Source organism: Hyla sarda, chromosome 12 (assembly GCF_029499605.1).
Source record: "Hyla sarda isolate aHylSar1 chromosome 12, aHylSar1.hap1, whole genome shotgun sequence".
Taxonomy (NCBI): Eukaryota; Metazoa; Chordata; class Amphibia; order Anura; family Hylidae; genus Hyla; species Hyla sarda.
In genome coordinates this window covers 55,189,933-55,213,139 of record NC_079200.1, presented here as the reverse complement: position 1 = coordinate 55,213,139, position 23,207 = coordinate 55,189,933, and the positions used below count along the sequence as shown (strand labels likewise).

The following is a 23,207-nucleotide window of genomic DNA, read 5'->3' as shown; positions in this document are numbered from 1 at the left end:
GCTTTCACTGGCACGATGGCAACAAGATCCGGCGAGGGAGTGCAGGGGAAGTGAGGTATATATAGGGAGTGCACAGGTGAACACACTAATTAGAACAACTGCGCCAATCAGGGGCGCAGTGGCCCTTTAAATCGCAGAGACCCGGCGCGCGCGCGCCCTAGGGAGCGGGGCCGCGCGCGCCGGGACAGGACCGACGGAGAGCGAGTCAGGTACGGGAGCCGGGGTGCGCATCACGAGCGGGCGCCACCCGCATCGCGAATCGCATCCCGGCTGGAGGCGGTATCGCAGCGCACCCGGTCAGTGGATCTGACCGGGGCGCTGCCGTAGCGAGGATGTAGCGAGCGCTCCGGGGAGGAGCGGGGACCCGGAGCGCTCGGCGTAACAGTACCCCCCCCCCCTTGGGTCTCCCCCTCTTCTTGGAGCCTGAGAACCTGAGGACCAGACTTTTGTCTAGGATATTGTCCTCAGGTTCCCAGGATCTCTCTTCAGGACCACAACCCTCCCAATCAACCAAAAAAAAAGTCCGAGACGATCTGCGTGGGCAAACCGTGAAGACGAGAAATGTGTACAAAAAATTGTTTTGCCAACTGAGGCGCTGAAGGAAGACCAGGAAGAGGAATAAAATGTGCCATCTTGGAAAATCGATCAACGACCACCCAAACAACAGTGTTGCCACGGGATGGGGGTAAGTCTGTAATAAAGTCCATACCAATCAGAGACCAAGGCTGTTCGGGGACAGGCAGAGGATGAAGGAGACCAGCAGGCTTCTGGCGAGGAGTCTTATCCCGGGCACAGACAGTGCAGGCCCGCACAAAATCAACAACATCCGTCTCCAGAGTCGGCCACCAATAGAAACGAGAGATGAGTTGCAAGGATTTTTTGATGCCCGCATGGCCTGCGAGGTGGGAGGAGTGACCCCATTTGAGGATTCCGAGGCGTAGGCGTGGAGAAACGAAGGTCTTCCCTGGAGGAGTTTGCCTGATGGAGGCTGGAGAAGTGGAGATCAGGCAGTCAGGAGGAATGATGTGTTGCGGAGAGAGCTCTACTTCCGAGGCATCCGAGGAACGAGAGAGAGCATCGGCCCTAATGTTCTTGTCGGCAGGGCGAAAGTGAATTTCAAAATTAAAACGGGCAAAGAACAGAGACCACCTGGCCTGGCGAGGATTCAGCCGTTGGGCAGACTGGAGATAGGAGAGATTCTTGTGATCGGTGTAAATGATAACTGGAAATTTTGATCCCTCCAGCAGATGCCTCCATTCCTCAAGTGCTAATTTAATGGCCAGTAGCTCTCGATCCCCGATGGAGTAGTTCCTCTCCGCCGGAGAGAAGGTCCTAGAAAAAAAACCACAAGTAACAGCATGCCCGGAAGAGTTTTTTTGTAGAAGGACCACTCCAGCTCCCACTGAGGAGGCATCAACCTCCAATAGGAAGGGTTTAGATGGGTCAGGTCTGGAGAGCACGGGAGCAGAAGAAAAGGCAGACTTGAGCCGTTTAAAAGCGTCTTCCGCTTGAGGAGGCCAGGACTTAGGATTGGCATTCTTCTTGGTTAAAGCCACGATAGGAGCCACAATGGTGGAAAAATGTGGAATAAATTGTCTGTAATAATTGGCGAACCCCAAAAAACGTTGGATAGCACGGAGTCCGGAGGGGCGTGGCCAATCTAACACGGCAGAGAGTTTATCTGGATCCATTTGTAGTCCCTGGCCAGAGACCAAGTATCCTAGGAAAGGAAGAGATTGACATTCAAACAGACATTTCTCCATTTTGGCATAAAGTTGATTGTCTCGAAGTCTCTGAAGAACCATGCGGACATGCTGGCGGTGTTCTTCTAAGTTGGCAGAAAAAATCAGAATATCGTCCAGATACACAACAACACAGGAATATAAGAGATCACGAAAAATTTCATTAACAAAGTCTTGGAAGACGGCAGGGGCGTTGCACAGGCCAAAGGGCATGACCAGATACTCAAAGTGTCCATCTCTAGTGTTAAATGCAGTTTTCCATTCGTCCCCCTCCCTGATGCGGATGAGATTATAAGCACCTCTTAAGTCCAGTTTGGTAAAGATGTGGGCACCTTGGAGGCGATCAAAGAGTTCAGAGATAAGAGGTAGGGGGTAGCGGTTCTTTACCGTGATTTTATTAAGTCCGCGGTAGTCAATGCAAGGACGTAGGGAGCCATCTTTCTTGGGCACAAAGAAAAATCCAGCTCCGGCAGGAGAGGAGGATTTGCGGATAAACCCCTTTTTTAAATTTTCCTGGATGTATTCAGACATAGCAAGAGTCTCTGGGGCGGACAGAGGATAAATTCTGCCCCGGGGTGGAGTAGTGCCCGGGAGGAGGTCAATAGGACAGTCATAAGGCCTGTGAGGAGGTAAAGTCTCAGCTTGTTTTTTGCAAAATACGTCAGCATAGTCCATATAGACCTTAGGGAGACCGGTTACAGGGGGAACCACAGGGTCACGGCAGGGAGTACTGGGAACCGGTTTAAGGCAGTCTTTGAAACAAGAGGTACCCCAGCTCTTGATCTCCCCTGTGGACCAATCAAGGGTTGGGGAATGGCGTTGAAGCCATGGTAGTCCAAGGAGAATTTCGGAAGTGCAATTGGGGAGGACCAAAAACTCAATTTTTTCGTGATGAGGTCCGATGCACATTAGGAGGGGCTCCGTGCGGTAACGTATGGTACAGTCCAATCTTTCATTGTTAACACAATTGATGTAGAGGGGTCTGGCGAGACTGGTCACCGGGATGTTGAACCTGTTGATGAGAGAGGCCAAAATAAAATTTCCTGCAGATCCGGAATCCAAGAAGGCCATAGTAGAGAAGGAGAAGGTAGAGGCAGATATCCTCACAGGCACAGTAAGACGTGGAGAAGCAGAGTTGACATCAAGGACTGTCTCACCTTTGTGCGGAGTCTGCGTACGTCTTTCCAGGCGGGGAGGACGGATAGGACAATCCTTCAGGAAGTGTTCGGTACCGGCACAGTACAGGCAAAGATTCTCCATGCGGCGTCGTGTCCTCTCTTGAGGTGTCAAGCGAGACCGGTCAACTTGCATAGCCTCCACGGCGGGAGGCACAGGAACGAATTGCAGAGGACCAGAGGAGAGAGGAGCCGGGGAGAAAAAACGCCTCGTGCGAACAAAGTCCATATCCTGGCGGAGCTCCTGACGCCTTTCGGAAAAACGCATGTCAATGCGAGTGGCTAGATGAATGAGTTCATGTAGGTTAGCAGGAATTTCTCGTGCGGCCAGAACATCTTTAATGTTGCTGGATAGGCCTTTTTTAAAGGTTGCGCAGAGGGCCTCATTATTCCAGGATAGTTCGGAAGCAAGAGTACGGAATTGTATGGCGTACTCGCCAACGGAAGAATTACCCTGGACCAGGTTCAGCAGGGCAGTCTCAGCAGAAGAGGCTCGGGCAGGTTCCTCAAAGACACTTCGAATTTCCGAGAAGAAGGAGTGTACAGAGGCAGTGACGGGGTCATTGCGGTCCCAGAGCGGTGTGGCCCATGACAGAGCTTTCCCAGAGAGAAGGCTGACTACGAAAGCCACCTTAGACCTTTCAGTAGGAAACTGGTCCGACATCATCTCCAAGTGCAGGGAACATTGTGAAAGAAAGCCACGGCAAAACTTAGAGTCCCCATCAAATTTATCCGGCAAGGATAGTCGTAGGCCGGAAGCGGCCACTCGCTGCGGAGGAGGTGCAGGAGCTGGCGGAGGAGATGATTGCTGAAGCTGTGGTAGTAGCTGCTCTAGCATCACGGTCAGTTGAGACAGCTGATGGCCTTGTTGCGCTATCTGTTGTGACTGCTGGGCGACCACCGTGGTGAGGTCGGCGACAACTGGCAAAGGAACTTCAGCGGGATCCATGGCCGGATCTACTGTCACGATGCCGGCTGGCAGGAGGTGGATCCTCTGTGCCAGAGAGGGATTGGCGTGGACCGTGCTAGTGGACCGGTTCTAAGTTACTACTGGTATTCACCAGAGCCCGCCGCAAAGCGGGATGGTCTTGCAGCGGCGGTAGTAACCAGGTCGTATCCACTAGCAACGGCTCAACCTCTCTGACTGCTGAAGATAGGCGCGGTACAAGGGAGTAGACAAGAGCAAGGTCGGACGTAGCAGAAGGTCGGGGCAGGCAGCAAGGATCGTAGTCAAGGGCAACGGCAAGAGGTCTGGAACACAGGCTAGGAACACACAAGGAAACGCTTTCACTGGCACGATGGCAACAAGATCCGGCGAGGGAGTGCAGGGGAAGTGAGGTATATATAGGGAGTGCACAGGTGAACACACTAATTAGAACAACTGCGCCAATCAGGGGCGCAGTGGCCCTTTAAATCGCAGAAACCCGGCGCGCGCGCGCCCTAGGGAGCGGGGCCGCGCGCGCCGGGACAGGACCGACGGAGAGCGAGTCAGGTACGGGAGCCGGGGTGCGCATCGCGAGCGGGCGCCACCCGCATCGCGAATCGCATCCCGGCTGGAGGCGGTATCGCAGCGCACCCGGTCAGTGGATCTGACCGGGGCGCTGCCGTAGCGAGGATGTAGCGAGCGCTCCGGGGAGGAGCGGGGACCCGGAGCGCTCGGCGTAACAATTGCCCCCTGTCCAGTGCCCCTCACATATAATGCCCCATGTCCTGCCTCCTCAGGGGGCATTATATGTGAGGGGCAAAGGACATGGGGCATTATATGTGAGGGGCACTGGACAGAGGGTATTATAAGTCAGGGGGGCATTATATGGGCATATGACAGGGGGGCTGTCATGTGCCCCCCACATATAATCCCCCCTGTCCTGTGTTCCTCACATATAATACCCCCCCTGATATGTGCCCCTCACTTATATTTGCCCCCCTCACTTATAATTTGCCCGTCCACCCATACAGTGCAGTGCTGACCTCACACGCTGCTACGTTCTTGTACTGTAAGTGAGAGCTGCAGGGACGTGATCTCCGGGCGCCGGCGCGATGATGGGATGTCATCACGCTGGCCTGGGAGTGGAGGAGCGGGTCAGCTGACAGCTTCCTCTCTACCATGCTGTCAGCTGTCAGGCAATTGCTCCGCACGGCAAAACAAGGCGTGCGCAGGAATCGCGGAACTTCAGTCCCGGCCTGAAGTTCAGGGCCGGGACTAAGGTCCCGCGATTCGTGCGCACGCCTTGTTTTCAGCATTATCGGCATTATCGGCAGGTTAGAAGCCGATACCGATAACGGGAAAAAACATGAGTATCGGCCAATAATATCGGCCGTGCCGATAATCGGTCAATCCCTAATACCTAATAGCATTATACTTAATAGCTTAAAGATGTCTGAACGTGGGGGTTTCGCTGCTGGGGCCCCCAGGGATCTACCGCAGCACCCAGCATTCTAAATAAACGCTGGGTTCCTGCTGCAGTGGTCGTGTTGCCCCCTTGTGACGTCACACCACACCCCCTCCATCCATGTCTATCGACACGCCCCCTCCCATAGACATGAATGGAGGGGGCCTGGTGTGACGTCATGAGGGGCCATGACTGTACAATCATGGCCTCCAGTTACGAGCGTTCTGAATAAAATGTTCAGAACGCTGGAGCACAGGAGTACCCCTTTAAGGGCCCACCAGCGAGGCAACATGTGATCAGTTTATTGTTGGGGATCCCTTGTAATAAAAATAATTTGTATAAAGCAGACAACCCCTATGTATTCCACAACAGTATGCATACCTTATCTTACTTATTCTCAGTAGGTTAAAGGTCCATATATTACCAATATTATTTATAATATTATTATTATTATAACTCATTTACACTAAAGAACTAATAACTATTCAGTGTAGATTAAATACTTTACTTTTCATATACTCATTTCATGTCCCAGGGTCTGTGTTTTGACCTTCAGTTTGTTCAATAATGGCTGATAAGCTGTTCTTCTTGGCTCAGATACACACATTATCCCTAATACTCCTATTACAGTAAACCGCCCTTCCTATGGCATGGAGCCAGAGAGTCTTCCTTCAGAACATTATAACCAGGCCAGCAGCACAATAAATAGAGAAAAAAATATACATTTACACTTGGCTAGTTCCATGTGTAGACGACACTAACAGAATTAAAGGGGTATTCCAGGCAAAAACTTTTTGTTATATATCAACTGGCTCCGGAAAGTTAAACAGATTTGTAAATTACTTCTATTAAAAAATCTTAATCCTTCCAATAGTTATTAGCTTCTGAAGTTTTCTGTCTAACTGCTCAATGATGATGTCACGTCACGGGAGCTGTGCATGATGGGAGAATATCCCTTGCATGATGGGAGAATATCCCCATAGGAGCTGGACAGCTCCCGGGACGTGAGTCATCAGAAAGCAGTTAGACAGAAAACAGCAACTCAACTTCAGAAGCTAATAACTATTGGAAGGATTAAGGTTTTTTTAATAGAAGTAATTTACAAATCTGTTTAACTTTCCGGAGCAAGTTGATATATAAAAAAAAGTTTTTGCCTGGAATACCCCTTTAAAGAAAAACATATACATATATATATATATATATATATATATATATATATATATATATATGCATGTTAACCTTTCCTAAATTAAAACACAAATGAGCTGTATTAGAGCACTTAATTTCCAAAGTTCCCTATGGATTAACCAAACTCTGGCCTTAACGAAATTGTCTCATAACTCAATTTCACAATGTCACTTTAGACTTGGCTATGTGATTTCAAGAAATACTCTGATTAAAACTAATATACTGTGCAGGCCTGAGGGGGTGGGGCATAACACAGGGTCTTTACAATAATCAAGGTTGGTTTAGTGTCCCCTACACTTTAATAGATATGTGTTGCAGTTTCCAGAACAGCAGGTGGCCAGGAGCACCAATGTGCAGGGAAAAAGCTAAAGGGGCTGCTTCCTTTTCATTTATGACATCAGCGGGGAGCCCCCAGTCCAAACCAATGCAAAGCATATATTTAAGATGTATATACCATAAGGGTATGTGATGGGAATTCCATTTAAAACTGGCCTTTGACAGCTATGGCAAGTCTTTTTGCAGATAGACGTGAAATAGGGTCTGCCAGATGTCCACTGACACTGCTGCCATCCAAGTGCAGGGCAAATACTGCAATACTGCATAAGCTCAGTTGCAATTCTCTGCACAGAATCTGCTAGGGAGAAATTTGTAAAGCGGCCCTGGCTCCTTCATTACCATGAAAAGTGAGGTGACTATAGTTGAACCACACCAGTCTGCTACCCAAGCTGTATACAGTCACTTGATAATAGTTGGATACCCCTTTAAATGGGTACTCCAGTGGAAAATGTTTTTATTTATTTATTTTTTATTTTTTTTTTTAAATCAACTGGTGCCAGAAAGCTAAACAGATTTGTTAATTACTTCTATTAAAAAATCTTAATCCTTCCAGTACTTATTAGCAGCTGTGTACTACAGAGGAAATGTTTTTCTTTTTTTTTATTTCTCTTCTGTTACAACCACATTGCTCTCTGCTGACCTCTGCTGTCCATTTTAGGAACTGTCCAGAGCAGGAGAAAATCCCCATAGCAAACATATGCTGCTTTGGGAAGTTCCTAGAATGGACAGCAGAGGTCAGCAGAGAACACTGTGGTCGTGACAGAAGAGAAATCCAAAAAGAAAAGCATTTCCTCTGTAGTATACAGCCCCTAAAAAGTACTGGAAGGATTAAGATTTTTTTTTTATATAGAAGTAATTTACAAATCTGTTTAACTTTCTGGCACCAGTTGATTTATAAAAATAAAAACAAGTTTTCCACCGGAGTACCCCTTTAAACGTGATTTACGGAAGCTAAACAACCCCTATATTTACCTGTGGGTAGATCCCTGCTAGCTGCCAAAAAGCTGTAACATTTGTACCGTTTTGAACCATGCTGAATAGCTCTATCACACACACTGGAAGCAGAATTTTGTAGGAGGGGCTACTGCTCACGAGAGTATTAAAATATTTCGGAAACTATTACTTGTCTTCTTCAAAAACTCATCAGTAATTGTTAAGATCCCACATCTTACATACCACACATCAGAGATTAAAGATCCCACTTGTCAGTCCTTACGCTTCTTGTAGTTGTACATATGTGTCAGATACTGTTTGTCAGGGATGTTCAGGCAGGATGTGACACCCAACTATGTATTAATTTCCTGACATGTAAAACTTCCAGCTCTCGAACACCTGCAACAGGCGAGTGTTAGGGCCCAGTATAAGGAATTCCTATAACTTACTTTTCCACAGGTGCATGAAATATATAGGAAGTCCTGGGTGCACATTGGTATAATAAGTGGTAACACTATTAATCACAAAGAATGTACCATTGTTCTGGACCAGATACAGAAAGAGGAAGCTGAGAAATTCAATTTCACTTTTAAAAACGTCTCCTGCAAACAGAAACTGCTAACTGTTTTAACCCTCACATTACCAAGCAGAAGCTTTGGTTATGCTATCCGATGCTACCAAATATTAAATCAGAAAAGAAACATGAAAATGTTCAAACGCTATAGTGCTGAATACTGCAATCTGGGACAGAAGGGCCTGGTGATTGTTTCTACCACCACCATTGAACCAATTGCCCCCCCTCTTTGTTTGCTTACATTGGAGTTCCTCTGAAGAGGGCAGTCCTGCACATGTTTTTGCCAGCCAGCAGGAAAGGAGATGTAATAAGCTAGTGCTGATCCCGTTTTTAAAGGCTTCATAATAGTGGCATGGTCTGTCTCTATGGTACACCTTATACCTCTATCTCTGTTAAAGGAGTACTCCGGCACGCACTTTTTTCCTTTTATCCCGTCCGGGCTGCAAAATAAAAGAAAACACACTTTCTCTTACCTGCCAACAAGCCCCCGAAGCTCCGGTACAGGTGTTCGGTCCCCGGGCTGTATTCTTCTTACTTCCTGTTAGCCCGGCACGTCACACGGAGCTTCAGCCTATCACCGGCCGAGGCGGGACATCGCTGCGCCTGGTGATAGGCTGAAGCTCCGTGTGACGTGCCGGGCTAACAGGAAGTAAGAAGAATACAGCCCGGGGACCGAACACCTGTACCGGAGTGTACCGGAGCTCCGGGGGCTCGCTGGCAGGTAAGAGAAAGTGTGTTTTCTTTTATTTTGCAGCCCGGACGGGATAAAAGGAAAAAAGTGCGTGCCGGAGTACTCCTTTAAGTATATATATACTATAAATCTCAATAATTCTGTAGAGGATCCTGTACTACTCACAGCACTAAATTAAACAGTGTAAGGCTGGGTTCACACTACGTTTTCTCCCATACGGGAGCACATACGGCAGGGGGGAGCTAAAACCTCGCTAATTTTTGCGCCGTATGCACTTTTACAACCGGACCTAAAACTGTGGTCAACCACGGTTTTAGGTCTGGTTGTAAAAGCGCATACGGCGCAAAAATGATCCGACCGGACCGAACGTTTCACTCCGGCCAGCTCATTGAAATGAATGACATACGGGAGCGCATACGAAGGCATACGGGAGCGCGAGGTTTTAGCTCCCCCCTGCCGTATGCGCTCCTGTATGGGAGAAAACGTAGTGTGAACCCACCCTAAGACCTAAGGGAGCAGTACATAACAAAAGGATTGAAAGAACACAAAGAACAGAGTCCCTGAGTCATGTTCTGCCTACTCAGTGCCTGCACTAGACATTAAACAGTATATAAGTGTGCCTGCAGTGTTTCTATCAGGATAGACCATCGAGTTATAAACAGTATAATTTTAACATCATGGACCTTCAGTAAAAAGCAGAGCATTTAACAGTAATAGACATAGTGCCATCAATAAAAGTGTGACTGTGCCTGGTACTGAAGCTCAGTTCCATTCTAGTGGTATGCTTGGGTTAGGACTCCGCCAATCATACATTTATGGCCATCAGTTGTAAACTATCAAAGAGTTTGATCCTCTCGGTATTATTCTTAAACATGTTAACGCCACTCCTCCCCATTCTTTAGCCACTAAAATCCCCTTATTTCTGTTGGATCTTCTCTAGGAAAGTCCCCTCCTCTCTAAGGTACTCTGAATACAAGCCACTCCCTCAACCAGCCCATCTCCCAGCATAGTGTCGCTTTTAGTATCAGTCTGACATCTGTTCCATGCTAGCCTACGGCAGGGTGGCAGAGTTGTTCACTCTACCTGGTTGCCCTTTTTTCTTCCCATGGTATGTTGCCTCTCTTCAAGTGTTCATGTTTTTTTTCTTTTATGTAGATCACAGCAATGAGTCAGAAACCCCAAACGTGAGCATGTGACAAGCACTGAGGGGCGGGCAGCTCTTGTTATGACTCACAATAATGAAATACTGAAAATTGGAATTAAACGTAGCTGTAGAAAACAACAAAGACATGAGTCATGATAGACACATCATGTGCAGAACATTAACCAGCACTGTCCACTATACTATATGTACTACATATTGTGGAGCAATAGGTATATTTTCAGACCCTTTTTACTTTTCCCCCATTTTGTTATGCTGCAGCCTTGTGCTAAAAAAAATTCAATTCAAGATTCCCTATTCATTCTGCACCCAATACCCTATAATGAGAATGTGAAAACACAATGTTACACATTTTTTAAAGAAAGGAAATATGTTTTGGTAAATAAGAACCATTCAGCCCATCTAGTCTGAACATTCTTGTTCAGAACAACGGTTTCGGCGGCTGTAGTATTTGCAGCAGCCACTTCTGCAGGAAGGCTATTCCATGCATCCACTACTCTCTCAGTAAAGTAATACTTCCTGATAACTGCAGAAACCTTTGCTCCTCTAATATAAAACTATGTCCTCTTGTGGTAGTCTTTCTTCTTTTAAATATGCTCTCCTCCTTTACAGTGTTGATTCCCTTTATGTATATAAAAGTCTCTATCATATCCCCTCTGTCTTGTCTTTCTTCCAAACTATACACGTTAAGGTCCTTTACCTTTCCTGGTCATTTTTATCCTGCAATACATGTACTAGTTTTAGTAGCTCTTCTCTCCACAGGATCTATATGCTTTTGGATCACAGGCAGGCAACATTTCGGCTGCGCAATTGAAGAAAGGCTGCAATTGCACATCTAAAACGTTGCCTGTCTGTGATGGAATAAAAGCAACACCATTTTTTCACTATTTGTGAGTGCTGCAGTGATTTTTTCTTTTTGTGTATCTACCTTGAGGCCTTGTGACTGAGACCATTTACTGTGTGCACCCAACTCCTCACATATTTTTTTGGAGTGCTGCTTCTTCTCTTTGTGTGTATATTCTTCTGGAGATACAGGGGGGGATTTACTCCAATTTTTCTCACACAGTTTTATAAATCTAGGCCCACATGATTTTAGATGTTCAATAATCCTATTTTTTAGTATGGTTTCCATTAAGTTTCCCACTATGCCCTTTAGTGGTTAGGCAGATGTGCCATTTTTTAAATGTCAATTCTATCGAGATTGCTTTATGCCTTCCAGTGTATCCCAATACGATTACCCCAGGTCTTCTTACAGATGGTTGTTTCACTGCAGAATCGCTTTAATTAGGGGGGGGGGGAATCTATTTGTGTGAAAAGAGGGTGGGATTGAATTGATATGCCCGATCTTAGAAGTTATTATATTTCCGTTCATCTCGTTCATCTATCTAGGGCATTAGACTGGTGTAGATGTGTAAGCCTTAAAACTTGGGTATCAACTGAATAAGCAGCCAATATGCCTTTACAGTGTATCTCCTGGTGTTCTCCTGGAGGCTGGCTCTCCTGGATCACTGGTTTAAAAACTCACCCGACCATCAGCCCCACCATTATGGCTTGCACAGATGTGAGAGTGTGCAAATCTTTACTGCCACTAAGATCACCCAGTGTTTCCTCCAGGGGTGAAGGACCCAATTTTTGGTCAGTGGATACGGGAGGGCAAATTTAGGATTTTCCACCTCATGACTAATGAAAGTTATGAGGCAATGATTATAGCAACTGAACCCCTGATTCCCTATCATTGATCCATGCACTTTTGATTTTGCCTTCAGCTCAACTGTCCCCTTTTTTTGTTTCTAAATGGGAAGCAGACCTACAGCTCTCTCTTTCAGAGAGATGGTCAAAACATTTTATATTAGTACATCAGACATTTATCAGCTCCTGTTCCCAGTAGATTACGTGGGCCGTGCCAGAGAGCAGAGTCTATGGTCCCGCTGGTTTTCACCAGAGCACGCCGCAAAGCGGGATGGATTTGCTGCAGCAGGTGGCACCCAGGTTGCTACCCCTGGCACGACTCGACCACACAGGCGGCTGAAGAGATTCGAGGCACTGGAGGGATACGGCAACTCATGATCTGGATAGAAGAAGGTCAAGGCAGGCGGCACAGATGCGAAGTCCGGATCGTAGCAGGAGTTCAATAGGCAGGCGGCACAGGAACAAGGTCAGGTCATGAAACAAAGGGTCAGGAACACAGCAGGGCAAGACTACAGACGCTTTCCCTAGGGCACTAAGGCAAACAAAGATCCGGTATGGGTATGTGGGAGGTTCTCATACTTATAGCATAGGTGCAGGTGTAGATAATAATTAAGGGCGCACTGGCCCTTTAAATCTTAGATCTTAGCTCCGGCACAGGCATTCTCTGGGTGCTGCAAGAGGACCAGAGGGACAACAGGGAGCAGAGGTGAATGACAGGCTGAGATTCACATGCAGGCGCGTCCCGTGATGCGAATCCCAGTCCCGCCAGCTGGGAGGGAGGACAGAGGGGGAAGCGCTCATGGCCAGCCTGTCTGGCCGGAGTGCAAAGCGTAACAATTTGCTACTTTCCAATCTTCTGGGACTACTCCTGTTAGCACTCACTGGTTAAATAAATCTGTAAATGGTTTTGCTAGTACATTGCTAAGCTTTAATAACAACTTTGGGTATATGCAATCAGTCTCCTGTGACTTATTTGTCTTTACATTAGACACAGGCATCAAATGATTCATGGAAAATGTCTTATTCATATTTTTTCCTGACTTAGCTTTTAACACAGTGGTTTCTTCTTCTTTTTTTAGGTTGGACATGATTTGGAATGACATAGCCCTGTCTATATAAGGTCTCACAGCTGACAATTCATTTGGCTAAAACACTGCAACATTCCAAGCGGTGCTAAAGAGACTGTATTATATTGGACTTGCACATGATGTTTAACCCGTTAAGGATGCCGGGTATATCCATACACCCCCGTTTTAAAGTCCTTAAAGGACTGAGGGCGTATGGGTACACCCGTGGGAATTTTGGTCCCTGCCCAGCGAGCGGACCGGGGTGACTGCTGAGACCCCCCCCCCCCCCCCATGTCGGCGATCAGAGCGGCGATTTGCGGCTATTCCGGGTCAATCGGATCTCTGGTGACCCAGAAAAAAGGGTGAATGGGGCTTTCCATGAGAGCCCCATTCACCCTTAGCCAGCAGGAGTGAGGTGGAACGGGTGCCGCCTCACAATCACGACCCTGCTGGGCGGAGATCAGGACGGCGATCATGGTGGCGATCTGGGCCGGTGAGGGTCACCTACCTTGCACTGGTCCGGCAGGGGTCCCCTCTGGTGCGGTGGCAGCTACAGGACCAGCAGGATCGGTGGTAGCAGCGGCGGCAGTCCTGGCAGCAGGATACAGCAGGAGGTGAGGCCTGTTCACATCCTGCTGTTGCTTAGCAACAACTCTCGGCATGCAAAGCCAAAGGGCATGCTGGGAGTTGTAGTTTTGCAACAGCTGGAGTTCAAACTACAACTCCCAGCATGCCCTTTGGTAGTCTGTGCATGCTGTGGGTTGTAGTTATGCAACAGCTGAAGGCACATTTTTTTCTAAGAAAAAGTGTGCATCCAGCTGTTGCATAACTACAACTCATAGCATGCACAGACTACCAAAGTGCATGCTGGGAGTTGCAGCAGTGTGCCTCCAGCTGTTGCAAAACTACAACTCTCAGCATGCCCTTAGACTGTTAATGCATGCTGATTGTTGAAGTTTTGCAACAGCTGGAGACACATTGGTTGTGAAACCAGTTTTGCAAATAGAGTGCCTCCAGCTGTTGCAAAAATACAACTCCCAGCATGCACTGGGAGACTGTACATGCTGGGAGTTCTAGTTTTGCAACAGCTGGAGGCACACTGGTTGCGAAACACTGAGTGTTTCGCAACCAATGTGCCTCCAGCTGTTGCATAACTAAAACCCCCAGCATTTATGGTCTGTCAGTGCATGCTGGTAGTTGTAGTTTTGCAACAGCTGGAGTTTTGCCCCCCCCCCCCTCATGTGAATGTACAGGGTACACTCACAGAGGCGGGTTTACAGCGAGTTTTCTGCTGCAAGTTTGAGATGCGGCAAATTTTCCGCTGCAGCGCAAACTCCTAGCGGGAAACTCACTGTAAACCTGAGAGTGTGAATGTACCCTTAAAACACTACACTAACACAAAATAAAAGGTAAAGCACTACATATACACATACCCCTACACTGCCCCCCCCCCCCCCCCAATAAAAAAATTAATAAATGTCTTGTACGGCAATGTTTCAAAAACGGAGCCTTCAGCTGTTGAAAAACAACAACTCACAGTATTGCCGAACAGCCACTGACTGTCAAGGCATGCTGGGAGTTTTTCAACAGCTGGAAACACCCTGTTTGGGAAACACTGCCGTAGGGTATTTTTGTGGCGGATTCAAATCCCCAATTTAGGCCTCAAATGCGCATGACGCTCTTTCACTTCGGAGCCCTGTCGTATTTCAAGGAAGCAGTTTAGGGCCACATATGGGATATGGGGTATCTCCGTACTCGGGAGAAATGGCCTCACAAATTTTGGGGGGCTTTTTCTCCTTTTACCCCTTATGAAAAGGTAAAGTTGGGGTCTACACCAGCATGTTAGTGTAAAAAAAAAATTTACACTAACATGCTGGTGTTGCCCCATACTTTTAATTTTCACAAGCGATAAAAGGAAAAAAGGCACCTAAAATTTGTAACGCAATTTCTCCTGAGTACAGAACTACCCCATATGTGGGCGTAAAGTGCTCTGTGGGCGCACAAGGCTCAGGAGTGAGAGCGTGCCATGTACATTTGAGGTCTAAATTGGTGATTTGCACAGGGGTGGCTGATTTTACAGCAGTTCTGACATAAACGCAAAACAATAAATACCCAGATGTGACCCCATTTTGGAAACTACACCCCTCATGGAATGTAACAAGGAGTATAGTGAGCCTTAACACCCCACAGGTGTTTGGCGAATTTTCGTTAAAGTTAGACGTGAAAATGAAGAAATATTTTTCCACTAAAATGCTGGTGTTACCCTACAGTTTTCATTTTCACAAGGGAGAATAAGAAAAAAAGACCCCCATATGTGGATGTAAAGTGCTCTGCGAGCTAAGTACAATGCTCAGAAGAGGAGTGCCACGGGGCTTTTGGCAAGAGAATGTGTCCGAAATTGAAGGCCATGTGTGTTTACAAAGCCCCCATAGTGCCAGAACAGTGGACCCCCCATATGTGACCCCATTTTGGAAACTACACCCCTCACATAATGTATAAGGGGTAAAGTGAGAATTTACATCCCACAGGTGTCTGACAGATTTTTTGGAAAAGTGGTCCGTGAAAATGAAAAATGTTATTTTTCATTTGCACAGCCAACTGTTCCAAAGATCTGTCAAATGCCAGTGGGGTGCAAATGTTCACTGCACACCTTATTAAATTCTGTGAGGGGTGTAGTTTCCAAAATGGGGTCACATGTGGGTGGGTCCACTGTTCTGGCACCATGGGGGGCTTTGTAAACGCACATGGCCTCCCACTTCTATTCCAACCAAATTCTCTCACCAAAAGCTCATTTTAGTTCTCCCGCAGAGCACTTTTCATCCAAATATGGGGTATTTCCAAATGGGGTTACAAATTTTGGGAGGCTTTTTCTCCAATAACCCGTTATGAAAATGAAAACTATGGGGTAACACCAGCATTAATTTTTTTTAAAAAAAATCTAATTTTTCATTTTTACGTCCAACTTTAGCACAAATTTGTCAAGCACCTGTGGGGTGTTAAGGCTCACTGTACCCCTTGTTACATTCCTTGTTCTGGCACCATAGGGGCTTCCTAAATGCGACATGCCCCCCAAAAACCATTTCAGCAAAATTTGCTTTCCAAAAGCCAAATGTGACTTCTTCTCTTCTGAGCATTATAGTGTGCCCGCAGTGCACTTGATGTCCACTCATGGGGTATTTCCATACTCAGAAGAGATGGGGTTAAAATTTTGGGGGGGTATTTTCTCCTATAACCCCTTGTAAAAATGTAAAATTTGGGGGAAAATCAGCATTTTAGTGAAAAAAAAAATTCATTTACACATCCAACTTTAACGAAAAGTCTTCAAACACCTGTGAGGTGTTAAGGCTCACTGTACCCCTTGTTATGTTCCTTGAGGGGTGTAGTTTCCAAAATAGTAAGCCATGTTGTTTTTTTTTGTTTTTTGCTGTTCTGGCACCCTAGGGACTTCCTAAATGTGACAAGCCCCCCAAAAGCCATTTCGGAAAAACTCACTCTCCAAAATCCCATTGTCGCTCCTTCCCTTATGAGCCTTGTAGTGCACACACAGAGCACTTGACATCCACATATGAGGTATTTCCTTACTCGAGAGAAATTGGGTTACAAATTTTGGGGGGCTTTTTCTCCTTTTACCCCTTGTAAAATTTCAAAATCTAGGTCTACAAAAACATGCGAGTGTAAAAAATGAAGATTTAGAATTTTCTCATTCACCTTGCTGCTATTCCTGTGAAGCACCTAAAGGGTTAGAAAAATGCAAAATTTTCAAAACTCTCATGAAATTTTGGGATTTTTCGCCAAGAAAGGATGCAAGTAATGATGAGAATTTACCACTGTGTTAAAGTAGAATATGACATGAAAAAACAATCTCGGAATCAGAATAATCAGTAAAAGCATCCCAGAGTTATTAATGCATAAAGTGACAGTGGTCAGAATTGCAAAAAGGGCTCATTCCTTAAGGTGAAAAAGGGCTCAGTCCTTAAGGGGTTAAAGGAGTAGTCCATTATAGAACAACTTATCCCCTATCCTAAGGATAGGGGATATGTTTCAGATCGCGGAGGGTCCGACTGCTGGGGCCCCCTGTGATCTCCCGTACAGGGCCCCGGTAGCTGGCCAGAGAGCGCGTGCTGACCACCACATGAAGCGGTGACTGACACGCCCCCTCAATATAGCGCTATGGCCGAGCCAGAGCGCTTCCTACGGCAATCTCCGACTCTCACATAGTGCTGTATTGAGGGGGCGTGTCAGCCACCGCATCGAGTGGTGGTCGGCACGTGCTCTCTGCCCAGCGAGCCGGGGCCATATACGGGAGATCACAGGGGACCCCAGCGGTCAGACCCCCCGCGATCAGAAACTTATCCCCTATCCTTAGGATAGGGGATAAGTTGTTCTATACTGGACAACTCCTTTAAGTAAAGTGTTAAGAATCCTAATGTCCAGAGGTCTCATTCTTGCACTTTGCACTACAGGAAAACTCAAGTGACAAAAGGTCTGTGGGGTTCACTGGGAAAAATCAGGTTAGCTACACCCCCCTACCATGTGACATATACTCGGTACTAGTACTCCCAGCTGGCCTGCAGCATAAAGCTCATCATCCCTGTGGTAACCACACATATATTTTATGATGGCTGGCCATTTCCCTGAAAGACATCCACATAATGCAATACTACATTTCCCTTCTGTTTGTCAGAGGCTTCATGAGCCAGACCCACTCTAACCTGGAACCAAAATTTTTAAGGTGGACGCATATAGTGGCCTATAAGGGTAAAAACAGTGACAATTGGGGCCCAGCTCCTGAACCAGGGGGCTCACAAACTCCTCTCCGCACACTAGCCCTGACTGTCCCGTAATAATCAAGTGGAGTGCTCCTCAATCGCTCTGTATGATCATAGGGAGAACTGTGTAGCCCTACAGATACAGTTGCACAGTCCTCTTTATCCCCTCACTGCACTCATCTGTAGAATTAGTGCACAGAGCAAACAGAAAGTTACAGACAGGACAACACTTAAAGGGGTACTCCGGGGAACTAAACCCATAGCCCTTCATTTCCTTCTCCCCAACCTATTTATCTGTCTAAATATCATTCATTACCTATATAGAGCAGATTTCCTGCTACAGCTGTCACGTACATGCAGCAAGTGGTACAAAAAGGTCATCATCAGGTCCACTCTGTCTTGATAAGGTGGGGGCTAGTCTCAGTGCTCCAAGACAAGCCCACGTGACCTATGTCTTGTCTGGCTTCACAGTGTCTGGCTGAAAGATCACAACCCCCCTCCCCCTCCCTGTGTGATACAATCTACCAGAGAAGCCATCAGTATCTCCTCATAGCAAAACCCTTCTCCCCTCAGCTCCCTGTGTGAAACGATCTAACAGAGAAGCCGCAGCACCTCCTCAAAGCAAGCCCCAACCCCCCCCCCCCCCTCCCCTCAGCTCCCTATGTTACAGTCTAGCAGAGAAGAGCCTAAGGCCAATAGGAATAGTTCGGCAGTCAGAGCTCATGCGCGCTGACTGCCTGGAGTTGTAGTTTTAGACAGAAGCAAGGGGGGAAAGAATATTGAAAAGGACACCAGGGGCCACAGGAGTGGGTGGAATCACAAGAAGACCGTACAGGGGACCCAGACAAGGTATTGTGGAGGCTTTGTGGCATTTTTTTTTCTTTACTTCCCTGGAGTACCCCTTTAAGCCTACAGAGGTGAGCAACTACTGGATCCCAGGAGTAGAGCAGTAATCTTCTACTGCCCTCCATCAGGAATATAATAATTAACCATTAAAGTTATAACCCCTTCACTGCCCTAGGGCAGCAAGTATAATGATATTTACTATCCTAGACCGACCGACAAAGATTCTGACATTTATACTTTCACAGCCTTAGGCTGACATTAATCTCCTCAGGATTAGAGATGAGCGAACCGACCAGGTAGAACTCTGCTAAAAGTAATATTCTGCACACAATTGGTTCAGTCAAACCTGCTAAAATAATAACAGATAAATGGCAGAAAGGACAAAAGTATCATATGACCTCAAGGTAGTCCATAATGCCTTTCAAATAGCTCCCCTATCCAATCAGGAGGGTGAATAAGGGTGATGTCAAAGCCTATGCACATACCTTTAACAGCCATTTTAGGGATAGCAGATGTTAGGAGATGATCTCTGTGAGGGACAGTGATCAGTGAACAACACAGATATTAGTATATATATATATATATATATATATATATATATATAATATTGTAGTAAATCAGCATATAGCATTCTGTCAGTGCTAAATCTTTTCAATGGCAAGTGTGACAGTTTTTTTGTTTTAGGGTAGAGTCACAAGTGTTATATTTTGCTGCATATCTGCTGCTGCGCATTTTCCTACTTTTTAAAGTCAATGAGTAACAAAATACGCAGCTGACACAGTGCTCTTAGCGCACTTCTAAAATTGTGAAAAAGTAATGAATAGAGGGTTTTGTGATACTTTTGTGTACTTTCTAGGATGCCTATCCTGTTTCTACTGCCCAAAATGGGATAATTTTGGACCGCTTGTAAGCCATTGTTTTTTCATTTTCTTTGTGCGAAATCTGTTGCTATCTCCAAAAATTGATACATTTTTTTACCACTTTGAAAAAACCATTGCTTCTTCTAATACCTGCATGTGCATATAAACACTGGCTGGCATCTTTGGATAGATCTGTTAGTGCTGTGTGTTTTTCAAAAAGTTGTTAATAACCACCAGGCATCTGTTAATCCATAGCCATACATGTTGCCATAACTTTGACTGAACTTTTTAAAAGTTCGGTTCAGCTGGTTTGCTGAACTCTGGCAATAAAATTTGGTTCTGATCATTATACTTATGAAAAATTTCCCTCATCCCTACTCAGGACCCCAGAGCTCCATTAACCCCTTAAGGACATTGGAAATAAATGTACGTCCTGATGCGCTGGGACTTAGCGCACCAGTATGCACATTTACGTCCTGTGCATGATGGGAGCACTGCATCAGTGCTCGCCTCATGCATGGCAGGTCCCGGCTGCTATCAGAAGCCAGGGACCAGCCATTGTGCTGATGTCCGACATTAACCCCTCAAATGCCGTGATCAATACAGATCACAGCATCTGCGGCAATGCAGCGCTTTAAATGGCTAATCGGATTGTCTACGACATGGCAGCGGGGTTCCGATCAGCCAAGATGGTGAACGGAAGTCCCCTTACCTGCCTCTGCACCTTTCCTGGAGTGATCTTCTCTGGTCTGTCATTGAGCAGACCAGAGAAGTAGATCGCCGATAATACTGATCAGTGCTATGCCTATGCATAGCACTGAAAAGTATTACCAATCTGATGATTGCTATAAATAGTCCCCTACGGCAGTGGTTCTCAACCTTTTCGGCGACCGTACCCCCAAGGCCTGAATGTATGTCTGCGGGTACCCCCTCGCGGGGTACCTGCGCCTGAGGGGTACCCGCGGACAAAAGGCGTGTTCTTACCTTTATACTAATGCATCCCCCCTCTTGTGCTATTATCCCCCCTCCATCTTAATCCCCTTGTGCCATTATTATCCAATATGGCAAAAGGGGATCAGAGGGAGGGGGAATAAAAGCACAAGGGGATTGAGATGGAAGGGGCGGGAGGATAATCAACCCCCCCCCCATCTTAATCTCTTGTGCCATTATTCCTCCCTCCCTCTGATCCTCTTGCACCATTTCCCCCCCTCCATCTTAATCCCCTTGTGCCATTATTCCCCCTCCATCTTTATTCCCTTGTGCCATTCCCCCTTCCTCTGATAATAATGGCACAAGGAGATTAAGATTGATGGGGCAATAATGGGACAAGGGGATAAAGATGGAGGGAGGAAAAAAAATCTCACAATATAGAGGGGGGGGGTTGATAATTCCCCCCTCCCTCTGATCCCCTTTTGCCATTATTTCCCCTCCCTCTGATCCCCTTTTGCCATATCGGATAATAATAGCACAAGGGGATTAAGTTGGAGGGGGGAAAAATGGCAAAAGGGGATAAAGATGAAGGAGGAATAATGTATGGGACGGAGCACAAGGCATTAAGATGGAGGGGGAGAGGGATAATGGCAGAGGGAGGATGGGGAGTAATAAAGCACAAGGCATTAAAATGTAACGGCTTGTGCTTTATTACTCCCCCCCCCCCCCCTCCGCCATTATCCCTCTCCCCTTCCATCTCAATTCTCTTGCACCATTCCCCCTACCTCTAATCCCCTTTTGCCATACCAGATAATAATGGCACAAGGGGATTAAGATGGAGGGGGAAAAATGGCAAAAGGGGATCAGAGGGAGGGGGGAATAATAACACAAGGGGATTAAGATGGAGGGGAGGGGGGGGATAATCAACCCCCCCCCTCCATATTAATCCCCTTGTGTCATTATTCCCCCCTCCCTCTGATCCCCTTTTGCCATTTTTCCCCTCCATCTTAATCCCTTTGTGCCATTATTATCTAATATGGCAAAAGGGGATCAGAGGGAGGGGGAATGGTGCAAGAGGATTAAGATGGAAGGGGAGAAATAAAGCACAAGGCGTTACATTTTAATTTTAACTTTATTACATTTTAATTTTAACTTTATTACTCCCCATCCCCCCTCCACCATTATCTCTCTCCCCCTCCATCTTAATGCCTTGTGCTCCGTCCCATACAGTCCCCCCTACGTCCCATTCAGTCCCCCCTCTGTCCCATACAGTTCCCCCTCTGTCCCATACAGTTCCCCCTCTGTCCCATACAGTTATTTACCTGGCGTCCTGCGGTCCCGTTGCCTGCTCCTTCACGGGATGATTGGCGGGGCCGCACTGACGTGTGAAGTCTCCTGCGCTGTGTGGCAACTCCGCGCAACGTCAGGGGAGGCCTCACGTCTCCCCGGCAACCACGCAGCTCACTTACAGTAGCTGCGGCCGCAGCTTGGGCCCTGCTACTGTACAGTAAGCTGCCGCTGCCGTTCTCTGCTACGCGCTGTCAAATACTGGCCAATGCATGGCCGGTATTTGACAGCGCTTTTGCGTACCCCCTGACAGCCCCTGGCGTACCCCTAGGGGTACGCATACCCCAGGTTGAGAACCCAGGCCCTATGGGGACATAAAAAGCGTTAAATAAATGTGAAAAAAGTTTTTTTTAAATGTGAAAAAGCCCCTCCTCCAATAAACATTTAAATCACCCCTAGTCCCCATTTTTCTCATAAAAGCAAAAAAAATTATAATAAATAAACATATTTGGTTTTGCCGCGTGCATAAACGTCCAAACTATTTAAATATAACGGCGTATATGTAATAAAAAAGATAGTCCAAAATTGATGCGTTTTGGTCAAGTCATTAAATAAATAAATAAAATGCAATCAAATAGTCACATATAAGCAAAAGTGGTACAAAAAAAATCTACAGATCACAGTGGAAAAAAATGAGCCATCATACAGCCTGGTATATGGAATAATGAGAAATTGATGGTGGTCAAAATAGGGCAATTTTAACCCCTTAAGGACCAAGCCCATTTTGACCTTAAATGGGCACTATCATAAAAGCTAATTTTTGCTATTGCACTCCTTATGGTAAATAAAAAAATCTTTCTAGTGTACTTTGTTTAAAAAAATTAAAATACATTTTCTATGTTTTATTTGTGTTTAAAAAAGCTGCCACTAGGAGTCTCCCTACTTTTCCAGAACACATTTCCCCCATCTTTTGCACATACCTTGCACTCCTGCTGACCTGGACGAAGTCCAAAATCAGGAAATGCAGTCTGGAGTGCTGAGGGGGGGTGTGTGCAGCCTTAACCAATCATAGCTCATCTCACACACTGAACTGCTGTGGGCTGTGTGTAGCAGAGTGAGGGAGGAAGTTCTCCCCTGTATGGCTTCAGATGATGTCATGCCTGCTGGGTAACGCTCCTTCACAGTCTGTGAATTTAACTCAGACTGAGCAGAAAATACAGAGCAATTTCAAGGTAGAAAACTAAAAAATTATAAAAATAAAGGCAGGGGGTGGTTTATCATATTTGGGGTAGTGAACTGGGAGGATTATAAACTTTAACACGATCATGAGAGGTTCTCTTTAAAGGGGTTAACCACCATAAGGTCATTTTAGTACTTACCTGCTGGATTTCGTTCTCAAACTACACATCCCATAGTTCCATGCTTGTAAGATTTAGGTCACTTTCCTCCCTCCCACACATCAGCCACCCCACCTCTTGAAACACAAATGAGTTGCATTCCATTCAAAAGACCAGTATTTTCTAATCAGGGTTCCTACAGCTGTTGCAAAATTATCTCTCTTCCACTCA

General features: G+C 46.3%; 1 protein-coding gene across 5 annotated transcripts in view; it reads right to left on the bottom strand.

Annotated features, from left to right (window-relative positions):
• Positions 1-23,207, bottom strand: part of ZNF831 (zinc finger protein 831) — a 142,632-nt gene that overhangs the window by 87,576 nt on the left and 31,849 nt on the right. Inside the window, exon 1 of one of the 5 annotated variants that reach the window (XM_056549066.1) lies at positions 10,113-10,157. The exons of the other annotated variants lie outside the window; for them this stretch is intronic. The gene's annotated coding sequence lies outside the window, so the exon portion shown is untranslated. Of the gene's footprint in view, positions 1-10,112; positions 10,158-23,207 lie in introns of those variants that run through there. 5 annotated transcript variants of the gene reach the window in all.